This window comes from Pleurodeles waltl, chromosome 10, assembly GCF_031143425.1.
Source record: "Pleurodeles waltl isolate 20211129_DDA chromosome 10, aPleWal1.hap1.20221129, whole genome shotgun sequence".
NCBI classification, from domain to species: domain Eukaryota; kingdom Metazoa; phylum Chordata; class Amphibia; order Caudata; family Salamandridae; genus Pleurodeles; species Pleurodeles waltl.
This window is the reverse complement of record NC_090449.1, coordinates 791,959,192-791,984,943: the sequence shown is the minus strand read 5'-3', so window position 1 is coordinate 791,984,943 and position 25,752 is coordinate 791,959,192.

The window sequence follows — 25,752 nt, the reverse complement described above, 5'->3', positions numbered from 1 at the left end:
GATGGCTTTGGTGCATTTTGGCAGGAGCAGCAGACAGGCGGGCGGGGCTTGGTCCAGGTCATGTGCTTCTTCCTTTGCTTTTGCGGCTCTCCAGTGTCTTTCTTCTTAGGTCAGCAGGAGTCTGCTTTCCTGGTGCCAGGGCTTCCCCTAAAAACTGCCTTTAGGGTTGTTTTGGGGAGTGAAGGGTAGTAGCCAATGGGCTACTTACCCCTAGGGTCACTTCTCCCCTTATATGACCACTTCCTGTGGGAAGTGGGCATAACCCTCTCCCAGAGTTCCTAAATCTGCCAACACCAAGACAGATTTCTAAAAGTTGTGACAACATCAGGCAGAGCACCTTAGGGATGGAACTGACCTGAGAGGTGGATACACCTACCTGAATACTAAATTTCCCACCTGTCTAGGTGCCATATGGGCCCTGGGGCAGGGGGTCGGCATCTCTCCTGTGACTGAAGCCAGATCTGCATACTAAGGATGGTGGGCTCCTTTGAAGGCCCCTGCCTTGGAATGTAGATTCACAGGTCTTCCTGTTGGGTGGGGTGTGTAAGCGCCTCTCCCAGAGCAGGCTTTGCTGTTGACCAAGAGAAAAGGCTCTCACCCAAGGAGGTCAGACTTCTGTCTGGTGATGGCAGGCTGGCTAAAACTAGTGAGTCCCCACATGGGTAGTGGGTAGGTTTTTAGGGGGTACTTCTAATGTGCCCTCTGGGTGCATATATTAATAAATCTATCACTGACATTAGTGAGAGTTTATTAATACAAGATGTTTGATACCAAACATCCCTAGTTTCAGTGAAGCCATCATGTAGCTGGGGAAATTGTGTGTCCAGCACGTATCCAGCACATGCACTTAAAATGGCTTCCCTGTCCACTCATTATGTCTAAGAATCGACAAAAACATAGCAGGGGCATATTTACTCATGCAGATATGTCCTCACATGCAATGCAATTCACCCTGCCTTGGGGCTACAAGGCCTGCTGTAGGGTTGACCTACATATATTGCATGCAGTGTTTAGGGGATATGGCACACAGCTGTGTGTCATGTCGTGTTTTCACTTTTAGCTGCACCAAGACACGCAGCCTGCAATGGCAGTCTGCATGCGCTAGGTGAGAGGTCCCTGAGGGTAGCACAATACATGATGCAGCACTTGGGGGGCCTCCTTTGGTACCCATGCCCTAGGTACCAGGGGTACCATTTACCTGAGGCTTACGGGGGCCAAAGATATTGCCGATTAGGGAAGAATTGAACCATTTTAGGAAAAGAGATCTGGCACTGGGGACCTGGGTAGCAGGAACCCAGTTTACTTTCAGTCAAAAAGTATCAAATACCAGACAAAAGTGGGGGTAAACATGTCAAAAAGTGACACTTTCCTGCAGACCCTAAGTGTTGGCAACTGTTATTTTAGATCACTGCAAGGTCAATCCCTTCTAACTTCTGACAGATCTCGCTAAGTAGAGACAGAAGTCTTTAAAAGGAAAACTGAAGTTATGTCTTCCCCAAGAATGATATCTTGATCTTGAAAAGTGACACGGAGAGTGCCGCTTGTCACCCAATTTAATTGACGCCATTTGTAAGTTTCCCCATCAACTGATCATCTTCCATGTGTCACTTTTCATGTGCTGGCTTCATACTATAGGCAATGGAATCCTTTGTTGCGGAATAATCGCAAAGTCTCAGCCACATTCTGTCAGAAAGTATACCACTGAACCCTTTCAGTCGTCTAAAAAAGGTGAAAAAACGTTTGTACAGATAAAACAAGGCTTGGCCTCTGGGCCCATTTTATTGCTCCCTGATTATAGAAAATGCTTCACTCTATCATTATTATCATTATCAACACAGTAGTTATGCCCTTGGGGTACTGGTACAAGATCGTGGGCATCAGAAAAAGCCTGTAGGCCTACTATTCTTCTCTTTTCCCACTCGTGGCTAGGGTCCCTCTAAGTCTCTAATTTGTAGTCGCTGCTGTGCATCTTGCTGGAGCATCTCAAAAGATTATATTGTTTGCCACACCGACTGCTGCTCTGTCCCATGCTATTGTAGCTCTTCTCCTCACCACTAACACAGAACACTTTCCAATCACCAGTATGACTTAACGTGAAATATCGTTACTATCTGCTTCACTTATTACCCTTGTCTGCTGCCCCACTTTGAACTCAACATCTCTGATGACCACCAGTGAGGAGGGAGAATGTCGTCATAGTGTTGATGTAACTGAACATTGTGACAAAGCCCCATATTGATTTAGCAGAGGCACCGATAACAAACTGTACATTGGTATAGTTTGTGGATGGTTCATTCTTCCAAAATGATGAAGGTGTACTGGTTACAGGTTATGGTGAATGCAATATGTAAAATTGTCGAAACTGCAATTCAGGTAGAAAGTGCGTGGACAATTTGCGACTCGCACCCGGAGTCGCACTGCAGATAGCGAGTCCGCTGTTTGCGAGGTCGCTTTTTGCGACCGCGCAAAAAACGGACTCGCAATTTGCGACTGGGTGTCGCAAATTGCGACTGTGCTGAAAATTGAAAGCAGGTGCTGCAGAACACTCTAGAAATCACTTTAGAACACTCAGGAAAACACTTCCTGGCACATGATGATGACATCACAGCCAGGAAGTTTACAAATACACCTGGGAGGAGGGAGGACCACACCCTTTTTAACTGCAGCACAGCTAACAGAGCACCAGCAACCATGGCTGACACTCCCAGAAAAAGGAAGCTCAAGTTTGCTGAGAAGGAGTTGGAGGTGCTAACAGATGAGTGCTGTCAGCACCATGATGAGCTGTTTGGCAAGGCAGCCCTCACTGTGCCAGACACAGAAAAAAAACGAATTTGGCAGGATATCCAGGACAAGGTAAACTCCCTGGGGGTCAGCCACCGGAGTGTGGAAGAACTTAAGAAGAGGTGGTACGACCTGCGCTCCCGGACCAAGGAGAGGGTGGCAGAACTGCTCCAGGAGATGAGAGGCACAGGAGGGGGACCATCTACCATACCACCACCCACACCCCTAGAGGAAAGGGTTGAGGAGACCCTTGAGCCTGAGGCTGTCAGTGGAATTGGAGAACTGGACACCTCTGAGCCAGGACCATCAACCGGTGAGTACCATGTGATATGCTTGTACCCCATCAATGCCATACCCCCACCCACCATGTACACAGGGGCATGCACAACCAAGATAGCTCCATTTCAGAGTAGCAAACACCAGAATGATGCATTATGGGCAATGTAGTCAAGTAGGCAGTTTATAGGCAATTGTTTATTAGGAAGTTTTTAACAGATAGTAGACACTGACAGTGTGTTCCCCATGTCCCACAGGTCTCCCACGAGACACCCCCACCAGCCCAAGCAGCCAGGTGCCAATGGTCAGCCAGCACAGAGAGGAGACAACAGGACCTGCCACCACTCCCACCTGCACCACCAACACCATGCCCTCTCTGGATACACTTGTTGCAACAGTGGTGTTGGAGCCTGCACCAGGTACAAGCCAGAGTGCCACATCAGACATTACAGGGCCTCCACTGCTGCGCAGGCGACGCAGGATGACAACAGCAGAGCAGCAGGCATAGTCAGGGCTTGCCTCCACAACACCAACGGAGGCCCAACTGCTATGGGGTCAGCACCTGCAAAACCAACAGTTAAGGAGGATTAGTGGGGTATTGCAGCGCTTTGAGAGAAACCATGCCATCAGCATGCAGCAGGTACATTCAGATCTGCAGGTCATTGGTAACAACACAGGTGACCTTGCACTGTCTATGCGCGAACTGGTGGCTGGACTGCTAACGCAGAGTGACAGTGCACGGCGCAGGGACCGCCAGCTGCTGCAACGCCTGGACAGGATGGCCTCCTCTATCATTAGGCTGGCAGTTAACACAACTGGGCTGTCTAGGAGAACAGTCAGCCTCCAGGTTGACATGGGCCACTTTGCGGGTGATGTGGCCCGGGGACTGGGTCAGATCACCCATGCAATAGACCTAATGGAGGCACGGCAGGTGTCCAGGGGCACAGGCGACACCCCACAAGACAGTGAGGAGGGCTCCACTGTCAGCAGTGTCTCTGCCGGTGACACCAGGGTGCTACGTAGTGGAAGCACAAGTCAGAGCACTGCTGACCCACCTAGTACCAGCCAGGCTGTCCGAGCCCGCCGTAGGGTGTGAGCTAAACACTGTTGCAGGGGTTGGGGCACATGATGGCAATGTGTCCCATGCCAGGTGGACTATTGAAGACCCTGAACTGTTTTTTCTTGTATATAGTTTGGTTATTTGCACTTATTAAATCATTTTTTCTTTCCACTTAACACATGGACTGTTTGTTCTATTGGTGAGTATGGTAGAAGTTGGCACGTACCTTCCAAAGTATTGGTTTGCAATGTGTTCCCGTCTCAGTCTGCCTTGATTTGCGATGCTCCTATCACCATGATGGTGATGTGGTTGCTCTTGCTCTTCATCCTCCGAATCTGGGTCTTCAGGGTTGAGAGGTAGCCCACGTCGGGTGGCAATGTTGTGCAGGATAGCGCATGCGACAACTATTTTGAATGCCGTTATTGGGGTATACGGGAGGGCACCTCCACTTCGGTGGAGGCATCTAAACCTTGCTTTCAGCAGTCCGAAGGTTCTTTCTATGATGTTCCTGGTCCTCTTATGTGCAATGTTGTATCGCCTCTCGCATTCATTGCTGGGTGTTAAGTACGGAGTCAATATCCATGGACGTAGTGCATATGCACTGTCACCTGTTGGGCACAAAACGTACATTGTTAGCAAGGCATGGGTGGTTTGCACATTGACCTGTGTGCATGTCTTCAAGGCGTAGTCAGCTCTACCTAGGAGGTATCCGTCTCCAAACTGCCCATGTTCCAGGCATTGGTGTATCCCACTGGGCCTAAAAATGTAGGAGTCATGAGTACTGCCTGGAAACTTAGCAACCATGTCAGTGATGACATAATGGGCGTCACATACCACCTGAATATTGAGTGAGTGGATACACTTCCTATTGCGGAACAGATATTCCAGGTTTGCAGGAGGGCATATTTGTGTATGTGTCCCATCTACACACCCTATGACATGGGGGAAGTTGGCAATCTGGTAAAAGTCCAACTTGGTGCTGTTAATTTCTGCCTCATTCCTGGGTAGGTATATGTATCGGGACATGTGTGTGACTAAGGCGTCTAGGAATGCCCTAAAGAACCGTGAGAGTGCACTTTGGGATACCCCACCTGCCACAGCAATGACCCCCTGATAGCTACCCGAGGCCAAGAGGTGCAGTGAGCATAGCACTTGCACATGCGTAGGGATGGCGCAGCCGCGCACAGTCTGGCGTTCCAGCTGTGGTTTGAGTAAATCTATTAATTCTAGTATAGCTGCGCTGCTAAGTCTATATTTGTCATATATTTCCTCCTCAGTTTGCTGGAAGAGGGTCTGCCTTGTTCTGTAAATCTTCTCCTGTCTCTGGCTCCTCCTCCTCCTCTGCTGGGCGGCGTGGGCTCTCCTCCTCACTGCTATCAGGTATATCTCCGCCATCTTGAGTAACCCAGATGCCTTCTGGGTCTCCTTTTATACTTTGGTAATGGTTACCACCTGCTCTGAGTTATTGGTAAATTGGAAGTGCAAAATGGGCTTTTTGCGGCTAGTCGCAATTTGCTAATTGCTATTGCATATGGTTTGCGACTCGCAAATTGCGACTTCCTATTTGCGGGTCGCAAAATGGGGTCGCAAATTTTGCGAGTCGGTACCGGCTCGCATTGTATTTTGCAAGTCGGAAATGGGATTTTTGCATCCCATTTTCGATTTTGCGGGGTCGCAAATAGCGAATCGGGCCATTTGCGACTCGCAAAATTTTGCTACATCTGGCCCGTAATTCCCACTTTCAGAATCCCCAGTTGACTCTCAAGCAACTAAGGAACACACTTCATTTCATCAAAGGTACAGGACATTTGCAAAGCTTTTGGGATTGATCAACACTTTCACTGCACTTATCTCCTTTAGTCAGCTGGCAAACTGGGTGAAACAACAGTATCAGGATCAAGCTGCCTTACCTGAGTGTCCAACATAAGTCTACCATACCTTCCAGCCCCAGCACTGGACCTTTCCCAGGTCCATCAGAGAAAATTTGCTCTACCCCCTAGCTGGTGTAATCCCTACATGGTGCTGCTCATCACCAACACAGCCTTCAAGTGTCATGGATTGGTGACACAGACCCACTCCTCCTAAAGCTGGCCTGCTGCACCTTCTTGAGATGCTTGCCCATCAATGCCCATCACTAGATCTGCATCAAGTCCTAGGATGTTGTCCTGTTTTTACCCTAGGCCTGCCAGTGAGTCAGACCTCTGTTGCACTCCGATCTCATCTGCACCACTTCAGCCACACTATGATACACCTGTCAACCAGTGCTTAATTTGTGCTTGTTGTTTCCGGTGCTGAGCACCGGCACTTATTTTTGAGGGCCAGGGCTTACTCTTCTGCCTCAAGCATTTGCTGCGAGCAAAAGACACATATGGGAAAGATGGATGAAGGGAAAAATGAAAAAGCATCACAAGGGGAGAAAGTAGAAAGCTGCAAGACTGAGCTGAAGGGGCAAGAAGTGGCTTTATATGGATTGAAGAGGCCGAGATGGCTTCAGGATTACGCCACTTCAGTATTCCATGTTCACACATTTAATTGCAGCAGCCGCGGGTTTAAGAGGAGGGCTTTGAGCACCGGCACCTTTTAATTTACAAATTAAGCACTGCCGTCAATCTTATCATTATCACATGCCAAAGGTAAGAAGCAGTCGCCTTAATACTAGTGCCTCTTCTGTGTCTGGCAGGTATCTTTGCTGTGGCCCTCAGTCTTGGCTCCTAGTGGAATAGTCATCGCTGTGAAAAGGGGAGGTACCAAGAACCTATCTGTACTTAAGTGAAACTGTTGCCCTGTGTATGAAAACTGCCACTTGTTGTTGCTTGAGAAATACCACCAAATGATTAACCTTTCTTCATGTTGAATCTGCATGCACTTGCCAATGTACTGGGATGGTGCCTTTGACCGGAATGCTTCTTAGCAAAATCAAAAGTTGCCTTGATATGTTCTATAATCTAAATTTTCCTAGTCCCTTGACAGAAAGTCTTAATTTTATTTAAGACACGGAGGCGAGTATTATGCGTTTCTTTTCTTACTTTTAATGAATAGCAGCAGTCAAGCAACAAAACCACAGTTCCCATGAGGCAAAGAAAAGAAGCCAATGGGAACAAAAGAGCGTCCACAACATACGAACCAATAAGCATGCATATAGGGCATTATGACATCACTTGACTGCGAACAGCTCTATTTTCTTGCAAGAGGTCAGTCAGAATTAAATAAAGGAAATATGGCAAAAATGCTAAGGATAGCCATGATAAAAGACTTCAAGTCCAAACAAAAGGTAAACATTCTAGGAGACGGATCATGATCGCAGCATGGAGGATTCACCGAAAGATGAGTACTGGCCAGTGAATAAGAAGGTTGGAGACTGGAGTACCAGGACAGACATTCTGGCTTAGGATGACGGTTGAGTAGTCACAGTTGAGGCTAAAAAAGAGAACAGGGAGATAAAATTGAGCAAGAGTTAAACCAAAGTGGAGGGATAGTACTAGCCTCCGTGTCTTTAATAAAATTAGACTTTCCGTCAAGGGACTAGGAAAATCTACATTTTATGACAAGACCGGAGGCTCATGTTATGCAAGTTCAAAGCATATTAATGACATTATATGAAACATTATCAACCGGCTTACAATAAAAGACTTTAAATATATTGTCGTTTGACCAATCTGCAGATTTAAGAATGTCCTCTAAACGAGAACCTCCCCAAAAGGCTTTGGAAGCCATGGCGCCTCTGGAAGAATGAGCCCCATATCTGGAGGTATTGATGCCCGCCAAAGACATAATCCGTTTAACCCAGAGGGCTAAAGTAGCAGCTGAAACCGGATTAAAGGGCTTTCTGAATGAAATGAATAGAAACAGAGGATGAGCTTAAATCTGCAGTCTTTTGTTCATAAACTTTTAAACATTGTGCAACACATAGTTTAGCATGATCTGGAAAATAAGGATAAAAAACTGAAGATAAATTATTTTTTGTTCGACGAACAATCGTAAACAAAACACCAGTATGAGTATATTGACGATTAGAAATATCTAATGCTTAGACATCCGAAATTCATTTGATAGAAACAAGACATAAAAGCATTGTTAACTTAGCAGATAACATTTTTAAGGTAAGCATGTTGTTATCAGGCCATGAGAAAAGGAATTTTAAAACAATATTGACATCCCATAATTGTCTGTATTTAGGCATTGGAGGATTAGAAAATGTTACTCTCTTTAAAAGATGACAAACAAGAGGATGTTCTCCAACTGGTTTTCCATTTACATAGGTATGATTGGAGGAAATCGCTGATCTATAGAGATTGATGGTGCGAAAGGCGTTACCTTTGCTAGCCTCAGCAGCCAAAAAGTTTGCAATAAAAATCACATCTGCTGAAAAGGAATCAATGTGTCTTCCCAGACACCAGCTGTGCCATAAAGACCATGCTGATTTATAAGCTTTTTTGGTGCCTGGAGCCCAGGATTGTGATAAATACTGGGAAGCTTCTGCCGAAATGAAAGGGAGAGATGGGAGTTCCCGAGATTTTCCACGCAGAAAGGGTGAGAAGATTGTCCAAAATGAGAAGATGAGGATGATGCAGTGGGTCTAACAAAAGAAAGGAATTTGGAAAGGAGGGAAGAAGGAAAGGAAAATCTATTGAGAGTTCCAAAAGAGTTGGAAACCAAATTTGGGATTGCCAAAAAGGAGCTATAAGAATCAAGGAAGCTTGTTGTCGTCTGAGCTGAGCGAGCACCCTGCTGATCATGAGAAATAGAGGGAAAGCATAGTTGAGGGAACCTGACCAATTGTGTAAGAAGGCATCGGATGCTAAGGCTAACGGATCCGGACACCAGCTGGAGAATTGAGGGAGCTGGCTATTGAGACAGGAGGCAAACAGATCGATAAACAAAGGACCCCATTTGTTGTGAAGTTTTTGAAAGATTGAGGGATGGAGTTTCCAATCGCTGGAATCCTGAAGGTGTCGTGAATGCCAATCTGCAACCAAATTGAGATTTCCTGGAAGGTACTCTGCATGAACCGAAATATATTTTTAAAAGGCAGAATTCCCAAAAGCCCTTGGCTAGTTCTGCCAAAGGTTTGGATTTTGTACCCCCGAGGTGATTTATATATCGGACTGCCGAAAGGTTGTCCATTCTGAGAAGAATAGCACAACATACCTTGTTTTTGCAAGGCTTCTGATTGCAAAGGAGCCGGCAAGCATCTCTAAACAGTTGATATGCAATTTGGACTCCTCTAAAGACCATGAACCTCCAGTCGAGATTGGCCCACATCGGGCCCCCCAGCCTGATTGGCTTACATCTAATTCTAACACAAGATCTGTGGCTGACGCAAAGATAGTTCTTCCACCCGGGGCGGGGCGACGGCGGAGAACATGGCGGCCGGCTAGAGTGCGGGGCGCGGGGAGGCTCAAGACCCGATCAGAATTTGTTTTTTTTTAAAGGAAGAAACAACGTCCGTGAGAACGCGCTAGGCACAGGGAACCCCCGCAGAACCCTTTAGCTTACCGGACAGTGGCCGAGGTGAAGGAAGCAAGCCTGGATAGGGCTGCGCCGGCTTTGTGGTCCCGGGCTGCCTGGGAGCACCAGCGAGGAAGGGAGGCAGTAATTAGAATTCACCTCCGGGGCAAAGGTGCCAGGGGCAGCACAAGACGCGGTGCTTCCCTAGACAAGGGTGACTTTCTAAGGGATTCATCTCCCTTCCAGGGGAAGGACTTGGGCAGGAAAGGTAATGTGCCTCTCTTGAATCATATGATTGCCCCTCTAGGGGGTATGCAAGAAGGAATAGAGGGTTTAAAGTCTGACTACACCGGCATGCTTGGCCCTAGAGGGGTGAGCAAAAAAGTAGGAAATATAGCAGGAGGGGTGACAGGAGTGACGGGAGCACAGTTTATTCTCTCAGGAGCGGTAAGAGGGTTTTTGTCTCTAAGGGGGAAGAGCTGAATATTGGGGGAGCCTTTCCAGAGCAAAGAACTCATAGCAGACGAAACGACAGAAGGGGTGGAAAGGTCGTCCCAAATTTAAAAGGAGGGACTTTATTCAATGAAGAGCGTAGAATTACCCCCTCCTTAAAAACTTACTTCAGAGTCCTTCCTAGCACCCTAAGGATGGAGAGGAGTGAACCTGGACGGGGGCAGTTTCGGGAGAGGCAGTGTCCCAAATTGGGCGGATCCAGTGTGACCCGAATAGGTTTCAGGTGTTGGGGGACCCGCATGCGAATGAGTTGGATGCCCCGGGCTCCTTAGGAGGAAAGGGTGCGGTAGTTCAATGCACTAAGGGCATGCACAGAGACGGAGTACAGGCAGCTGATTTAAATGACGAACAAGGAACTAGAGCGGACAACCAACAGCCTGGTACGTCCTTGGGAGATCGCCTGAGTTTTTCTCCCCAGGGTATAGAAGGGCACCAGTTGGGGTCGGCAGATTGGAACAATCTATTGCAGGAATGTTGACAGCACTCTCTTTGGAGCTTAGGGCTGGTTTCGAGACTTCAAATGCCAATCAGAAGGAGATAAGAGGTTTGTGTGAGACTCTTGGTGGGAAAATAGACGAACTGGCAGGTAGGACAGCTGCCCTGGAAGAAGAAGTTGGAGATTTAAGGTCGGCATTAGAAAAAAAACAAGGAGGATTTGCAGAGTTTAAGAGCAGGAGAAGTAAATGTCCTATTGAAATTGGAGTCTTTAGAAAACAACCAGAGAAGGAACAATTTGAGAGTCCTAAAAGTACCAGAAGGTATGGAGGGGGGGGACCTGAAAGAGTTCATAGTCCGTTTGATTAAACAAGGAGTACAGGTCGAAGACACTGAAGATGTTATCGCAAAAGATATTCAAAGGGTGTACAGGGACCCCCCTCGGAGCTGGCCCAATAAGGACAAGCCCAGGAGAATCCTGGTTTCCTTTCAGACGTATGCAATTAAGGAGCGCATTTTGTCTGCTGCATTAAGAAAGGGAATGCTGACTGTGGAAGGTACGAAGTTCGAAATTAGGTCAGACTTATCAAGTATGACCTTAAATAAGCAGTGGGAACTGGGGAGAAGAATTGAGGTCTTAAAGGGGCTTTATTCCCAGCCACTTTGAAGGTAATGGCGAACAACAAAATGTATAACTTTAGAGATAGTAATGAAGTTGATGAGCTGATAAAGAGCTTGGAAAAATAGTCTAAGGCGGGGGTGACAGTTTTTCCTTTTCCTTTTTTTCTTACATTATGTACACGGGTCTGGGGGCCTTCCCGAGGTGTTTTCGCCTGGATTAGGAATCAAGGGGGTTCTCCGAGGGTGCAGGGGGTGGGGAAATAGGTGGGGGTGGGGGGGAAGGAGGAGGTAATCACAGGGTGGGGAGCATGGTGGAAAAAATCAAAAAATATGTCCTCATTCAGTAGTTGTTCTTTTTTGTGGGGTTTGGATGATGGGAGATAATGAGCTGAGACTTTTGTCCTGGAATGTCAATGGCCTCCGGGTGGCAAAGAGGCAAAAAAGGTTGCTGCAATACTTTAGGGATGTACAAGTTAATGTGTTGGCTTTGCAGGAAACTCACTTGTCTAATGAGGAATGCATTACGTTGTTTAGATCATGTAGTTGGGTCCAGCAGATTTCGAGTACTATTCAGCCCGGTGGAAGCAAAGGGGTGGCTATTGTAATCAAAAACCATCCAAGGATTTCCTTTCAGGGGGGACTAGCTGATAAGGCGGGTAGGTGGGTAATGGGGAAATTGGTAGCGTTTGACCCTACATTCACTTTGGTGGCTTATTATAGGCCTAATAAAGATGACCCTGCACCTCTGGAAGAGCTATTTTGGCAGTTGATCCATTTTCCAGACCCAGTAATATGGATGGGCGACTTTAATGTCGTGATGAATTACCAATTGGATAGATCCTCTGGAAACAGATCGACATTTAACCATAAGATGCGCTCTCGGTTATTAATTATGATGTCGCAATTGGGCCTACATGATGTATGGAGAGAAAAGATGGGGTTAAAACGGGGGTATACATACAATAACAAAAAATATAGGCACCAATCAAGAATTGATTATGCTTTGGTGGATGGGAGGATAAGAGATTGGGTAAGGGAAATAGCTCACGTTGGTGTCCATCTATCGGATCACTCGGCAGTTAGTTTGAGTATTCGGTTAAAAGGCAGGGTCGCCCAGGACAGGTGGACGTTAGATAGAACTCTGTTACTAGATAAGGACATAGTAGTAGGATTAAGAGCAGATGTGGAGGAGTTTTTTTAGTATAATGTGGGGTCATCGTCACTTGATATGGTATGGGATGCTTTTAAAGCTTTCCTAAGAGGTAGATTAATAAGGGCGGCCTGGATTAAAAGGAAAGAGTATAAGGAGGAAATCAGTCGGTTGGAAGGGGGTATTCAACAAGTGGAGCAGGAAATGGTAGGTTTAACTCCCGGAGAAGAGGGGAAAATGAGGAAACTTGCGGAATTACATCAAAAGTTAAGGTATGAAATACTAGCAGTGCTGGACAGAAGGATTAAGGTGAGGGTTGAGGCAAATAGATTTGCCCATTATGAGTATGGAGAGAATTGTGGGAAATTGTTGGCCTGGAAAATAAGGAAAAATTTAGGTAAGAACAAGGTGGTTGGGATCTTGGATAAGGAGTCAGGTTTGATCTCTAATAGCGACGACCAGATTTGTGAGATTTTCCGAAACCACTTTAAGGAGCTGTATACAGAAGATCTAGAAGGACCTATAGAGAAAGTTAAGGAATGGTTGAGGGAGTTGGACCAGAAAAATTGCCTTGTATGCGGATGATTTGTTGGTTTATACAGCGGATTTGCAGCAAACCCTACCGGCTTTAGAAGATTTGACAAGGGAATTTGGGGAAGTTGCTGGATACTCGGTTAATAAAGAAAAGACTGAAATTATGACTTGGAATATGCAAGAAGAGAGTGTGCTAATTAAAAGAAAAATGAAATATTTGGGTGTTGTGATTACACAGGATATAGATAAGTTAGCGGAGGTTAATTTCTCAAGAGTTATGGCAGATGTCACTAAATTAATGAAGAGCTGGAGTACTTTACCTCTTACGATTTACGGGAGAGTTAATTTAGTAAAGATGACAATACTACCAAAAGTTTTATTTCTTTTTAATGCGATCCCGCTGAAATATAAGAAAGAATGGTTGGGTAAATTACAAGGTAGAATCAGTTCTTTTATTTGGGATTCCAAAGGAGTGCGAATCGCATGGAAGAAACTGAGACGGAGAAAAGAGAGGGGCGGATTAGCCCTGCCGGATCTTCAGTATTATGCTTGGGCGGTCTTCATTAAGAATATGAGAGGGGCACTGAAGGGGTCGAAGATTTCAGATTTGGGGCAGGTTTTGAAAGTCATGATGGAAGCTGATTATGATAAACAGCCGGGGTTCCTATATAAATTTGGAGATCCAAAATATTTTAAGAAGGTGAGGTTTAAAGTACTGCAAGATTCCGCTAATATTTGGTATGATCTAAGGAGGGCTACTAAGTTACCGTTCTATAGTAAATACGCGCCTCTCTGGGACGCTCCGGGCTCATCAGAATGGACGAGAGATATTTTGGCGAAACCTCTGAAGGAGGCAGGGCTGGTGAAATGGGGTCAGATTTGCACTGATGGGGTGTTGCTACCGTATGAAGACCTCAATATAATGGTAGATGGACGCCTCTCTAGATTTAAATATCTGCAAATAACGAGCTGGTTGAAGTGCGTCAAGGAAAAAGTAGGTGGCTCCAATGAATTGGAAGAACTACTATCTCAAGACTCGGTGGGAAAGAGAGAGGTAGCAAAATGGTATTGGACATTATTGGAAACTGTAGATGGAGATTTCCACTTGCCTGAGAAGATCTGGGGAGGATGCTTGCCTGGAGTACATCTAAGTGATATATGGCAAGTATCTACTACTCTTTTGTATGCTACAGTTAAATCTGCCTGTTTAAGACAAAATCATTTGTTCTCCATCCACAGAGCCTTCTGGTCCCCCGAGAAACTGTCTAAAGTGACGGAAGGCACCCCGGTAACCTGTAAAAAGTGCGGCAAGGATCGGGCAAGCGACATTCACATGTTTTGGGAATGTCCCCAGCTCAGTTTGTTCTGGAAAGAGGTTGGTGAGGTTGTGAATTTTTTTTTACCCCAAGTGTATCAGGTAAGCCCCTCTTTAGTTATATTTGGTTGTCAAGTGGGCTCCAGGAAGGATACAAAAAAGGATGCTAAATTGCTCTTCTTTATGATGCTCCTAGCAAGACGGGAGATATGTAAGAAATGGATAAGTCCTTCTCCCCCGACGGTGATGGAATGGAAGGACTCGCTAATATATTATTTAATTTTGGATACAAGCGATAAAAAATTAGATAAGAAGCATACATTCTGGGACCCAGTGAGAAATTGGCTAGAATCATAACAATTAGGTATTGTCCTATGATTACTTTAAAACAGGTGCCCAGTGGTTCTGAAGGTGGGCTGGTGAGGCCCTTCCAAACAGAGTTATGGGTTGTCCTGGACAAGAGTCTCTAGGGGGAGTTTAGTGGCTATTTCGACTGAACTCCTTCTATCAAGAGGCTGGACAAGTGAATGAGGACAAAAAAAAAAAAAGATAGTTCTTCCGTTCCAAGCATCTAAATGGTCTATCCACCATTGCAGTTCTGTGCGAGAATCTAGATCTAGAGGAAAAACGTATGAATATGCAAGGCCTTTTCTCAAATGACGAATTTTGAGTCTTTGGAGAGCGCAATAGCGAAGGGGACCTGGAAAGATAGCTTGGATAGAGGAGGAGAGAAGACCTACTATTCGAGCTAAGGATCTGAGGGAAATTAGAGAACCACCTAAAATCTGTAGAATCTCTGATTTTATGGATTTGATTTTCACGGAAGGGAGCAGGAGCATGGGCGAAACAGAATTTATCTGAAAACCTAAGAATTCTATAATTTGGGTTGGGGAGAGAAACTACTTTTCCCTGTTGATGATAAATTCTAGATCTGATAGAAGGGGACATATGAGAGACAAGTGGGATAAGAGAGACTGAGGAGAATGACTCATTATGAGAATGTCATCCAGGTAAATGATAAGTCTCACCCCTTGAGCTCTGAGGAAAGCTACTACCGGTCTCATGAGTTTGGTAAAGCAATAAGGGGCGGAAGATAGACCGAAGGGTAGAGAAGTAAAATGAAAGTGTTGATTTGACCATTGACACTGGAGAATTTTTCTGAAATCTGGATGAATTGGAACTACCAAATACGCATCTTGAAGATCTAATCGAACCATCCAATCGTGTTGAAGGAGAGTATCTCTGAGGTGAAGAATGGTTTCCATTTTGAAATGATGGTAAACCACAAAACGATTGAAGAGGTTGAGATTTATAACGGGTCGCATCTTCTTGTTTTTCTTCTGAACCAATAAGAGATAGCTGGTAAAGCCTGACGGGTCGGGAAGGGTAGGGGCGATGGCCCATTTTTTAATAAGGGAGTGTACTTCTGCGGAAATAAGGTCTAACATATCTGTGGAGAAACGTGGAAGAGGGGGTAATTGTGTTTGAACATGAATTAAATAAAGATCGATGACATAACCCTGGATAGTGTTTAAAACCCAAGGATCCGTTGTGATTTCCGACTATTTTGGAAGGAAATAACAAAGGCGTCCTCCTATAGGAATAGAACCAGAGGAAAGGCTTACCTGATTGATTGGAAACTCAGGAATTTCTGTACCCTCTTGAACAGAAACCTCTGGCCCACTGTGGGTAGAATTGAGGTCTGTAATCTTGTTGGGATGCATTGTGGAAACCTCTGGAACCTTGGTTGGTGTAGGTCTGGCTGGCAAAGCGGTTCCTTCCTCTGCCAGCCCTGCCAAAAACACATTGTGAAAACATTCTCTTCAAGGATTGCTGTGCTTTATCCAGAGAAGGGAAAGTAGCCACATATTTGCTTAATTCTTTTTTAAATGTTTCACCAAAAAGTAAACCGTCAGTCTTTATATGTGGTTGGACTGTTGCTAAATTGACTAATTTAGGATCCAATTTTAACAGGAGACCTTTCCTTCTTCCATGAATGAGTGCCGAGTTGTCATTGCCGAAGAGACAGAAAGTGCGCTGGACCCATAAGCTAAGCTCCTCAGGATCGATGATAGTGCCCTCAATTCTGGCTGCTTCCGCTATGTCGAAAATGTGTGTAAGAGGGCCAAGCATATCAAGCAACTTGTCTTGACAAGAAGACCATGCCTTGTCAACTCCTTTCTGTGGGTCCTTACCAAGTTTGGTAAAAAATGTCAAAAGGGGTTGATGTATAGATGGTGTAATGGATGATTTGTGAGGAAGTGAAGAACGAGGACATTCGGACCTGAGTTTGGCCCTGGTTTGTTTATCTAGAGGACAGGAAAGCTTGGAAGAGACATTCTCAGCCACATGGTCTGCAGGGACCCACTCCGTCGAACTGGGATGGAGAATATGACAGGGGTCAAACATCAGAAAACCCTCGAAGTCCAAGAGGACCTGGGTTTTGGAATTATCCACAGAAGTAAGCCTGGGCTTCTTGGCAGGAGGCGGAGATAAAGAAGAAGAGTCATCTATATCAGATATATTGATATCAGAGTCTAAATCAGGCAAATCATCATCAGTATCGGGAATGGACGTAATAATTGTAGCAGGTAAGGTATTTATGGACTTATATTTATGTTTTAGCGATGAATGCCCATTATCCAAATTTGTATACTCCTTGGAGGGAGCCTTGTGAGGAACCGCATCCTCTGTCATGTGTGAGGGAACCTCATTTGTCTTTAGAGCCAATTTGTGTGGTTTTTTAGATTGGTTAGAGGGAGAAAGGCGCTGACTGCATTGCCCCGCAGCCTGGGCCGAAATGGATTTTGACATCATAGTAGCAAAAGATTACTCTAAATTTTTTGAAAGGTTTTGAATGGAGGAAGATACAGCTTGCTGTACTGAAGTCTTGATAAAGGCATTCATTTCCTGCCTAATGGAATTAATATCCTCAGGGATAATGTGTTCTGAAGTAGAACCCTCTATTGATAAAAAAAAGTTAACTGGTTCTGAATTTTATATGTGAAAAAAGAAGCAAACCAGAAAACAAAGGGTTAAATTTGACAGGGGAGGAGAGAGGAAACCAAGACTCCTCCTGTGGGCGTTGCCTAACAATCAGAACGAAGCTGAGACAGAAGAAGGACGCGTGGGAACAGGTAGGGGAAATGGCAAAACAATGTTATTTGAGTTGCGTTATAAATAAATGCAAGCGCTGACTCAAGCGAAGAAATTATTGCTGCCAGGTGGTAGACGCTGTAGAAATCGATAACCAGGAGCGCTGAAAGGGGAAAAAATAAACGTTTCCTCTGACACAGCAAAATTACGGCCGCCGTCGGAAGAAAACGTTCTAATGAACGAAACAGGGGAAAAAACGAGCGCGAGGCATAGTGCTCAGGAAAATACATGCGGCAACATGCTGACTAGAAAGGAAAAAGGAAAAACTATAAACGCTATACAAAGCATGAAAATAACCATGAAATACACATACCATACAATATAAAAGCAGAAATACTGTATAAATGTAGAGAAAATGTTAATTGTACTTAACTTGACTGCGAGCAGCAAGAAAAGAGGACTTTTCACAGTCAAGTGATATCATAATGCCCTATATGCATGCTTATTGGTTCGTATGTTGTGGACACTCTTTTGTTCCCATTGGCTTCTTTTCTTTGCCTCTTGGGATCTGTAGTTTTGTTGCTTGACTGCTGCTATTCATTAAAAGTAGGAAAAGAAATGCATAGTATGAGCCTCCGGTCTTGTCATAAAATTAGCACAGTCTGCCAGAGTATGTCGGCACCTTTCCAGAAACTTGAGGTCCTGGAAGATAATAACAATAAAATGGGTTACTATAAACCTGAAGTTACTCATATCGCCTTTTTTGAAAGGGACATTTCTGTGAACATCGAGAAACCACTAAATGGAATGTCTTTGTGGGCCAAAGTGAATGTGACATGGTTGTAGATTCCATTTGTGGCATTAAAGTCTACCCTTGGCTACCATAAAAAAGGGTGGTGGGTTGTTACCTTCACAACATTATCACCCCATCAGATTTTCAGATGTTCACCCTCTCCAGCAGTGGCAGAGGCACGAAAGATCTCTGAAACCGGAAAATTCCTCTCCATTCTGCTTCCCAGCTGAGGTGTAGCACTGGCCATCTGAGAGGCTAGAGATAATGCGCAGACACTAGAACAAGTTGCCAACACCACCACCATTTCCTTAGGTATGATATCTGATCAGTTAGATTCTGAGAATAAAATGATCATACCAAATTTGAATTACCTTAGATCATATCTTCATGGCCAAAAATGGGGGGGCCTCTATGTGACAGGAGAGTCGGAATGCTGCGCACATCTTCCCAACGACTCCCTTACCCTCTACTAACAGAAAGATCACATTAACGACAATGTGACTAAACTACATGAGATTCAAGACAGCTTTGGTTTCAACTTGAGAGGCATCTGGTCTTTGATGTCATAGATATTTGAAAATTGAGGAAATTTAGATTTCTGAAATCTTAATTGTAGTTATTCTTGTTCAAATAGCACTATACGTTGTAATTAAATTGATTCAATGGGTATTTTTTGTTATGCTTTGTTATGTTACATGCACTTTTATAGCACACTATCACCCGTGAGGGTATCCTGACACTTTGCAGGCAAGTGAGGATTGTCATGTTGGAACTTACTCAAACAGCCAGGTCTTCAGCTTGTTGAAAATTCAAGAAGAGAGGAGAAGGCTGATATGTGGTCTGGGAGGACATTCTTCACTCTCCTGATCTGTTTACATGTATGCTTAGAATGTGTGCCAGTAAGAGTCCGGCTGAGTGGAGGTGTCTGAAGGTTTAGTGAAAGTGTATGCACCTGTTCAGGTTGGCCTGGCCTGTGTTGTGCAGTGCTTTGTATGTGTGGCTGAGTAGCTTGAAATGTGTGTGCTTGTGTATGGGGAGTTCCCTCAGGTGAGGGGTAATATGGGACCAGCATGGGAGATTGAGAAGTCTGGCCACTATGTTCTGAAGAGACTGTAGTAATTTTGTCAGTTGCTAGGTGTTTCCTGCTTTGAGGGAGTTCCCGTAGTCTAGTCAGCTCATGACGAGGGCATGGGTGACAACGTGTCTAGTGTTGTTTGGTAGCCACTTGTAGATTTTCCTAAAGGTCTTCAGAGTGTGGAAGCAGGATACATTGATGGAATTGCCACAGGCGAACATGTGAAGCTTTTTTTAGATGATGATCCAGTGTTTCTGTGCTTGTGAGCATAGGGCGGGAGTGAGTCCTAGGTCTGTAGGCCACCAGGCTGAGTCCCATGGCGATATCACAAAATAAAATGATGGATGGAGTGTTGAATCTTTTCAAACACTCACCCTGTCACAGATCTGTGTTTAATCCATCGTTATTTTGCTTGCCACGTCACCGCAGTTCAGACCCAGCTATATGCAAATCAGTCTTGACCCTGCTCCCAATGGGAGCAGTCCAGCCCAAACTGCCAAGCCACGTCCTCCCTGGACAGGATTCAAACATCCTAGGACCGGTTTCAGGGTATTACCCTTCATCAGCCAGGCTAGCTTGAATCCAGTGGTGCAGCAAGCAAGGGACCCCCATCTGGGCATGTGTTGCTAGATTCCCATGGTGAGGCATCTTTTCTAAAAATCTTAACTTCGTTCTTGTCATTGTTCAGCTTGAGGAGGTTGTCCTTCATCCAGATGGCCACTTTGGTCATGCAGGTTAATGTAACACATTTTGGAGTTTGCTGGTTATTTTTGCATTAAACGTGGACAAAGCTCAAAATTCCTGTGATCTAGAATCATGAAGTGAAATACCTAGCATTACTACGAAAACTATTAGCACTTAATAGGTAAAGAGAATATCCATTGTTTATTTTGTTGTTGCATATCATAGGGAAAAGGTGTTCTCATATCGTTACAGTTCATACTCTTTCTTGTCCGTCACCTTTTAAAGTTTTTAACTTAATTATGGGACCGACTTAGATATTACAATAAATCATCTGACATTAGACATTGGTGGTATTGTGCAAGCAGTTGCAACACGTGGAAACGTTTATGAAACTGCTGAGTAGATTGCCACAGACTGTCCAGCATAGGCGCATTGCTCCTAGAGATAAGATAAAGAGGAATCACCCTACCTGCTGTTGGTAGAGAAAGTCTTCATATTGGTTCCATTGCACTCCCAAGGGGCAGCTGGTCCGTGGGAAGATGAAGACTCAGACTCTTGGCCTCAACTCTGCTGTGCAAGAACGAAAGGGATTATACCCCATTCCAGATGAACTCAAGACTGGATCATCTCTGGCAATAAGAAAGTGACATATGTTGTAGGATTTCTCCCGGGGTCTCTGATTTCCTATGTTGTGCAAGGAATTATGTCTGCCTATGTGCCACATACTGTTTGAGTGTCTGTTCCATGTTACCTTGCTGGTAGCTGTGAAAAGCATTGTATCGCTGGCGATTCTTTGTTGTCATCATGCAATACATGGACTTTAATTCCATTTTGATTTCTTTACTACAAGGAAACATGCTACTCAAATGACTTGTAGAAGTGTTCAGCACAGCGAAGGCTGCTACTGAGATTGATGTATGCATATAAATAGCAGCCTTCAGCTTGCTCTCAGTGAGTAAATAAACAAAAAAATGAACTGCTTGCCCTTTTTAAAATAGATAATGGTTTTGTGTGTCAGGCCTCATTTCTAACACACAAAACCACCGCATTGCAGCTTTAAAAAAGGTAGCAGTGCTAGTGACTTAGGGACAGTGGAAATTTCACATTATAAATAAGCCATTCAACGTACATTTTCCAGTTTAGAGGCTAGTTTTTGTGAGATGAGCACCAGTGCATATTAAACTGTTAAATTACTGCAGCCACAACAGTTATAAAACATATATTCACAAACACTGAATACAAATATAATATATATAATATTTTGAAGCATGCATCAAATATGGTAATATGTATGCCAGAACTCTTTCTCAGACAAAATAAGTCTAATATGTGTTGTGTTTATAAAAGTGTAAAGGAAAGCAATGAAAAAAATCTAATGACGTTTTTTGTTGAATTGAAATGTATGTTGTGGATTTTGTAGACTGCTTCAAATCTACGTTGAACAACATGAATAGGAAGCATATTGTATTCAGATATAAGTAGAATTAGTTGTGTGGTTTAACACAATATAAATATGTTTGTAATCATATGTTTTGATACAGCCCTGTAGAAGTGGCACACTGTTGGCTGAGGTGGCAGCAATGGTTAATAAGTTTTAACAAGCACGGGGAAGACTAGAATCTAAACCAGGCATCTCCAACAAGTAGCTTGTGAGCTAATGGTAGCTCTCCAGCTATCCTACCCGTGGCTCTCCTGTGTTCAGCAAAACCATCTAAATTAGAAGCTTTTGTTTGGTTGAAATAATATATCTATACCAATATTAGTGTGCATTTGAGACGAAAATGTGTATATGTTCACAATTCATAAGCTGCGTTTTTTGTACAGAAAGGGTTGAAATATCAAAATATAATTAAAGCTGATATTTGAGATATAATTCATGCAGCCTTTGGGAGACTTACTACTAAGAGTATTACCTTGGTCCCAGCAGCACTACAGCAATGACTGATAAGTATTACACATGTGGACACATTCCACACTGACATAGACTTTTTAACATGACTGCTGTCAACTATACCTGAGGTGATCACTGCTGGTGATCTTGCATAATAGTAGTCACTAATGTAATTTGTCTGATTAGCTGATCTGTGGTCACTGTTACAGCACTAATAATATTAAGAGTAGCTTGGGATGAGTTTCACTGAACATAAGTAGCTCTTATTATAGAAAAGGTTGGAGGCCCCTGCTCCAAACTATTCAACTCGAGCAACAGTGTATGCCTGTGTGCATTGTGGAATTTTCATGATATAGCTATTAAGAAGCCGAAGTGTGAGAGGACAAATAGTCCACAAGACTTTTGTGGGCCTTTAAGAGTAAAAATATAAATACATTTTGTCAAATGTAATGGATATGATTTAAAAAGAGATAACTTCATATATTTTTTCAGATAAAGGTACAGAAACAATATAGGGATTGCTGTTACTGTTTCCTATATAAAAAAACATGGCCATTTTGAATATTGCTTCCCACACAATGATAGGGCCTCATTACGACTTTGGCTGGCTTTTGGCAAGACCGCCATGTTGACGTTCATCCGACTGCCGTATTAAGAGTCACACACTGAAGACCACCAAAAAACAGCAACAAAAATCGAGACCGCCAGGACACTAGAGAACATGAAAAGAGCGGTTCCACCAACAGCACCGCCAGCCTGACACAAATCTGCCCACCAGAATACGAGCCTCAAATCACCACAGCGATTCTACCATGTGGGAAAACCATTGGCGGTGCGAACCGCCAAAGTCAGAACCCACCCCTGTCAGAACACAACACCACATTGGGCAGTTTGAATACCCCACACCTGACACACATCCACACAACCAACACACCTACTCATAGCACTATATAATACACCCAGACACAACCCACAATTCTTTGCAACATAAACAAATTACACATACCGCAAGAGCAGGCAACCACAGAGAGAGCACTCTCACACCATAGGCACACACACACACATCACACGCATCACACACTGCACAGCAGCACAGCAGCACAACTAACACACAACACACATAACAAACACACAAATCATGACAAGCATCCATCACACACAACGCACCACCCACACCCCATCAATCACCCAACACTGCACTCTTACACACACACAATACCTCCCCCTCAACACAGTCATAACCATGTCCCCATGAAGGCACCCACGGTTCTCAAATGATGAGTTGAGGGTCATGGTGGAGGAAATTGTCAAGGTAGATCCACAACTGTTTGGAGCACAGGTCCAACAAACGTCTATTGCCAGGAAAATGGAGTTGTGGCAAAGAATCATCGACAGGGTCAACTCAGTAGGCAACCATCCACTCACAATGGAGGACATCAGGAAGAGGTAGAATGACCTACAGGAGAAGGTACATTCCATGGCATCACCCCAGATCGCCGTGCACAAGACTTGCAGTGGGGCCACACCTCCTCCCCCACAGTTCATATCTTGGGAGGAGAAGGTCTTGGACAACCTGCATCCTGAGTCCCTGACTGGAATTCCTGGAGGACTGGACTCTAGTAAGTACCCACAACTTCCATGTCACAAATTTGTGTTCAGCATGCTTCTTCACCACCAAAATACTCCCCATTTCACTATATGTCTCGCTACACCTCCCACCTAATCAACTAATGCCCCTCTCCTGCATGCTTCACCTCCTCCCAAACCAACTATCCACACACACCCCTTGCCAAAGGCACGGCTAGCAGTAGCTAATACTATCACTACGACTCCCACAATGCACTAGCCCATCTACATGAATACCAGGAATGTGCAAATCACATCGCAACTCTTGCATGTATGACTATTGTACACCAACTAGAAGGTACGACTGAGGACCAATACATGGCAATGACAGCAATGCAATGGCACACCACAATGGCAACCAAGCCTAAACACTGCTGCAGCACTGTGACAAATCCAAATGGACACTTATTTAGATCTCCAACCATGAAATGGACTGAGCATGGTATGGAAATTAAGATGTCAGACTCCATGTACATCCACAACATGCATAGACACAACATTTAACCTTGCATCCTCAAATACTGCCCTCCCACTGGACACCATGGTGCAATGTTCAGCCATTACGTGTCACATCTAGCAAGCCTGACTATACACTAGGTAACAGTCCTGTACAGTCATGTGAAGTATTAGACAGTACCTGAACCCATCCACAGTGCTATATGTACAAAACCTGAATAACAGAAATCTTCATAGAGCATGGAACACGTCACAGACTAGTATGTACCACCAAAGTAATGCTGTGCAGGATCTGTCATTGTTCTAGCTGGGAATCATGTTAAAATATTGTATGCATCTGACAAAGAGATAACCAAACACACTTACTATATTTAACTCAGTGTCTCCCTCCATCCACATAACTATCAACATTCAAACAGCCTCAACATGTCATTGTCTCAATAAGGTCACAATGTGAAGCACAACCATGATGGCACAACATAGGGTTACACCACCAAATGTGCAAGTATGTGTATGGCACACTTAATTAGATTCATCCATTGACTACATGTGCACAAAATGGCAGTCGTCTGTCCTGCTGTAGTGGACATTTGGAAGTGACCTACGTCCGCCGGCGGAAGTTGTCATGGCGGTAGGCGGTTGCAACCGCCGTGAAAATTGTCATTGGTTAACAATGCTGCCTGTGGCGGACTTGGGCCAATAGCAATAACCACCGGCGGTGACAGTCCTGTACATGGTGGCCATGGCTGCCATTTTTTGCAGCCTTGCTCACTTGACTCCTGACACTGTTGCTAGCAAGAGCTCCACAACGTAAGCTGCTATATACTGCCTCTAGGAGCCATCATGCCACATCCTGCAGGTGATAGGACCCCTGCCTTCACCCCGGAAGAACTTGAGAAGCGGTTGGAGGAGGTCCTACCCCTGTATGGACAACTATATGGGGCACCAGAGGAGCAGGTGAGTCCAATGGACCAGCCGTGTTTGATAGGGGCTGCATGTGACATTGATTATGGCATGTGTACTAGTGAGGGAGAATATGCATGCAGGGGGCATATAGTGAAGGCGTGTAAGCAGAAAGGATGGGTATGTGTGGGTCCTTGCTGCGACAGATGTGTAGTGTCCACTCCTGAAAGTATGGTGTATGTGTACATGACCTTCTCTTTTTGTCTGTCATCCATGCAGGTGAACGCCCATCCGAAGAAAGAGATGTCATGCCATCACCAAGCAAGTGCGGACCCTGAGAGGCTGTGCACGGAAGACCACGGAGACCCAGCTGGGGATGTCCTCCCAATGAGGGAGGGTTGCCCGTCAGACCCTGACCCCCCTAATGGCCCGCTTTTTGCCAGTGGCCTACCTTGAGATGGATGGGCATTTGAGGGCAGCACAGCAGCCATAAGGGGGTGAGTACTGACTTATTGAGATACTTGGCTTTGGTTGTATGATATTTGCTGCCCCACTGTAGCTTCTGTGACAATGTAGTAAGTGCTACATGTATGTAGACTAGTGGATATGTGGAGTTCCCGCCTTGCATGAGTAATAGATGTGGCTTCATGGTTTGCTATCAACCAATAACATCACCTGTATCAAGACATCTCCATGTCTGCATGTGGACTTGGTAAAATGGCAAAGCCACATGTGTAACTCCATCCTGCCTTTTCTATGGTTGTGAGCTTGTGTAGCACCCTACCCATTGAGAAAGACCTGGTCCATCCATCAGCATGTGAGCATTAGTGGATCTATGGTGTCTTTCCATTCCCATATGTATTGATCACAAGTATTTGCAACCGGCCAACTCTCATCTTTTGGTACAGGGACTATAGACATCTAGTACTGGTACAGGTGTAGACTCCATATGAAGCAGCTATCTCATTTACACCACAGATATGGCCTGTATAGTACTGTACTGATGGCTTGTAGTGGTATCCCCGTTGTAAATTCATCTTCAATCTATGGGGTATGTGAAGGTAGAAACAGTAGGCTAATATGAATAGGGTGTCT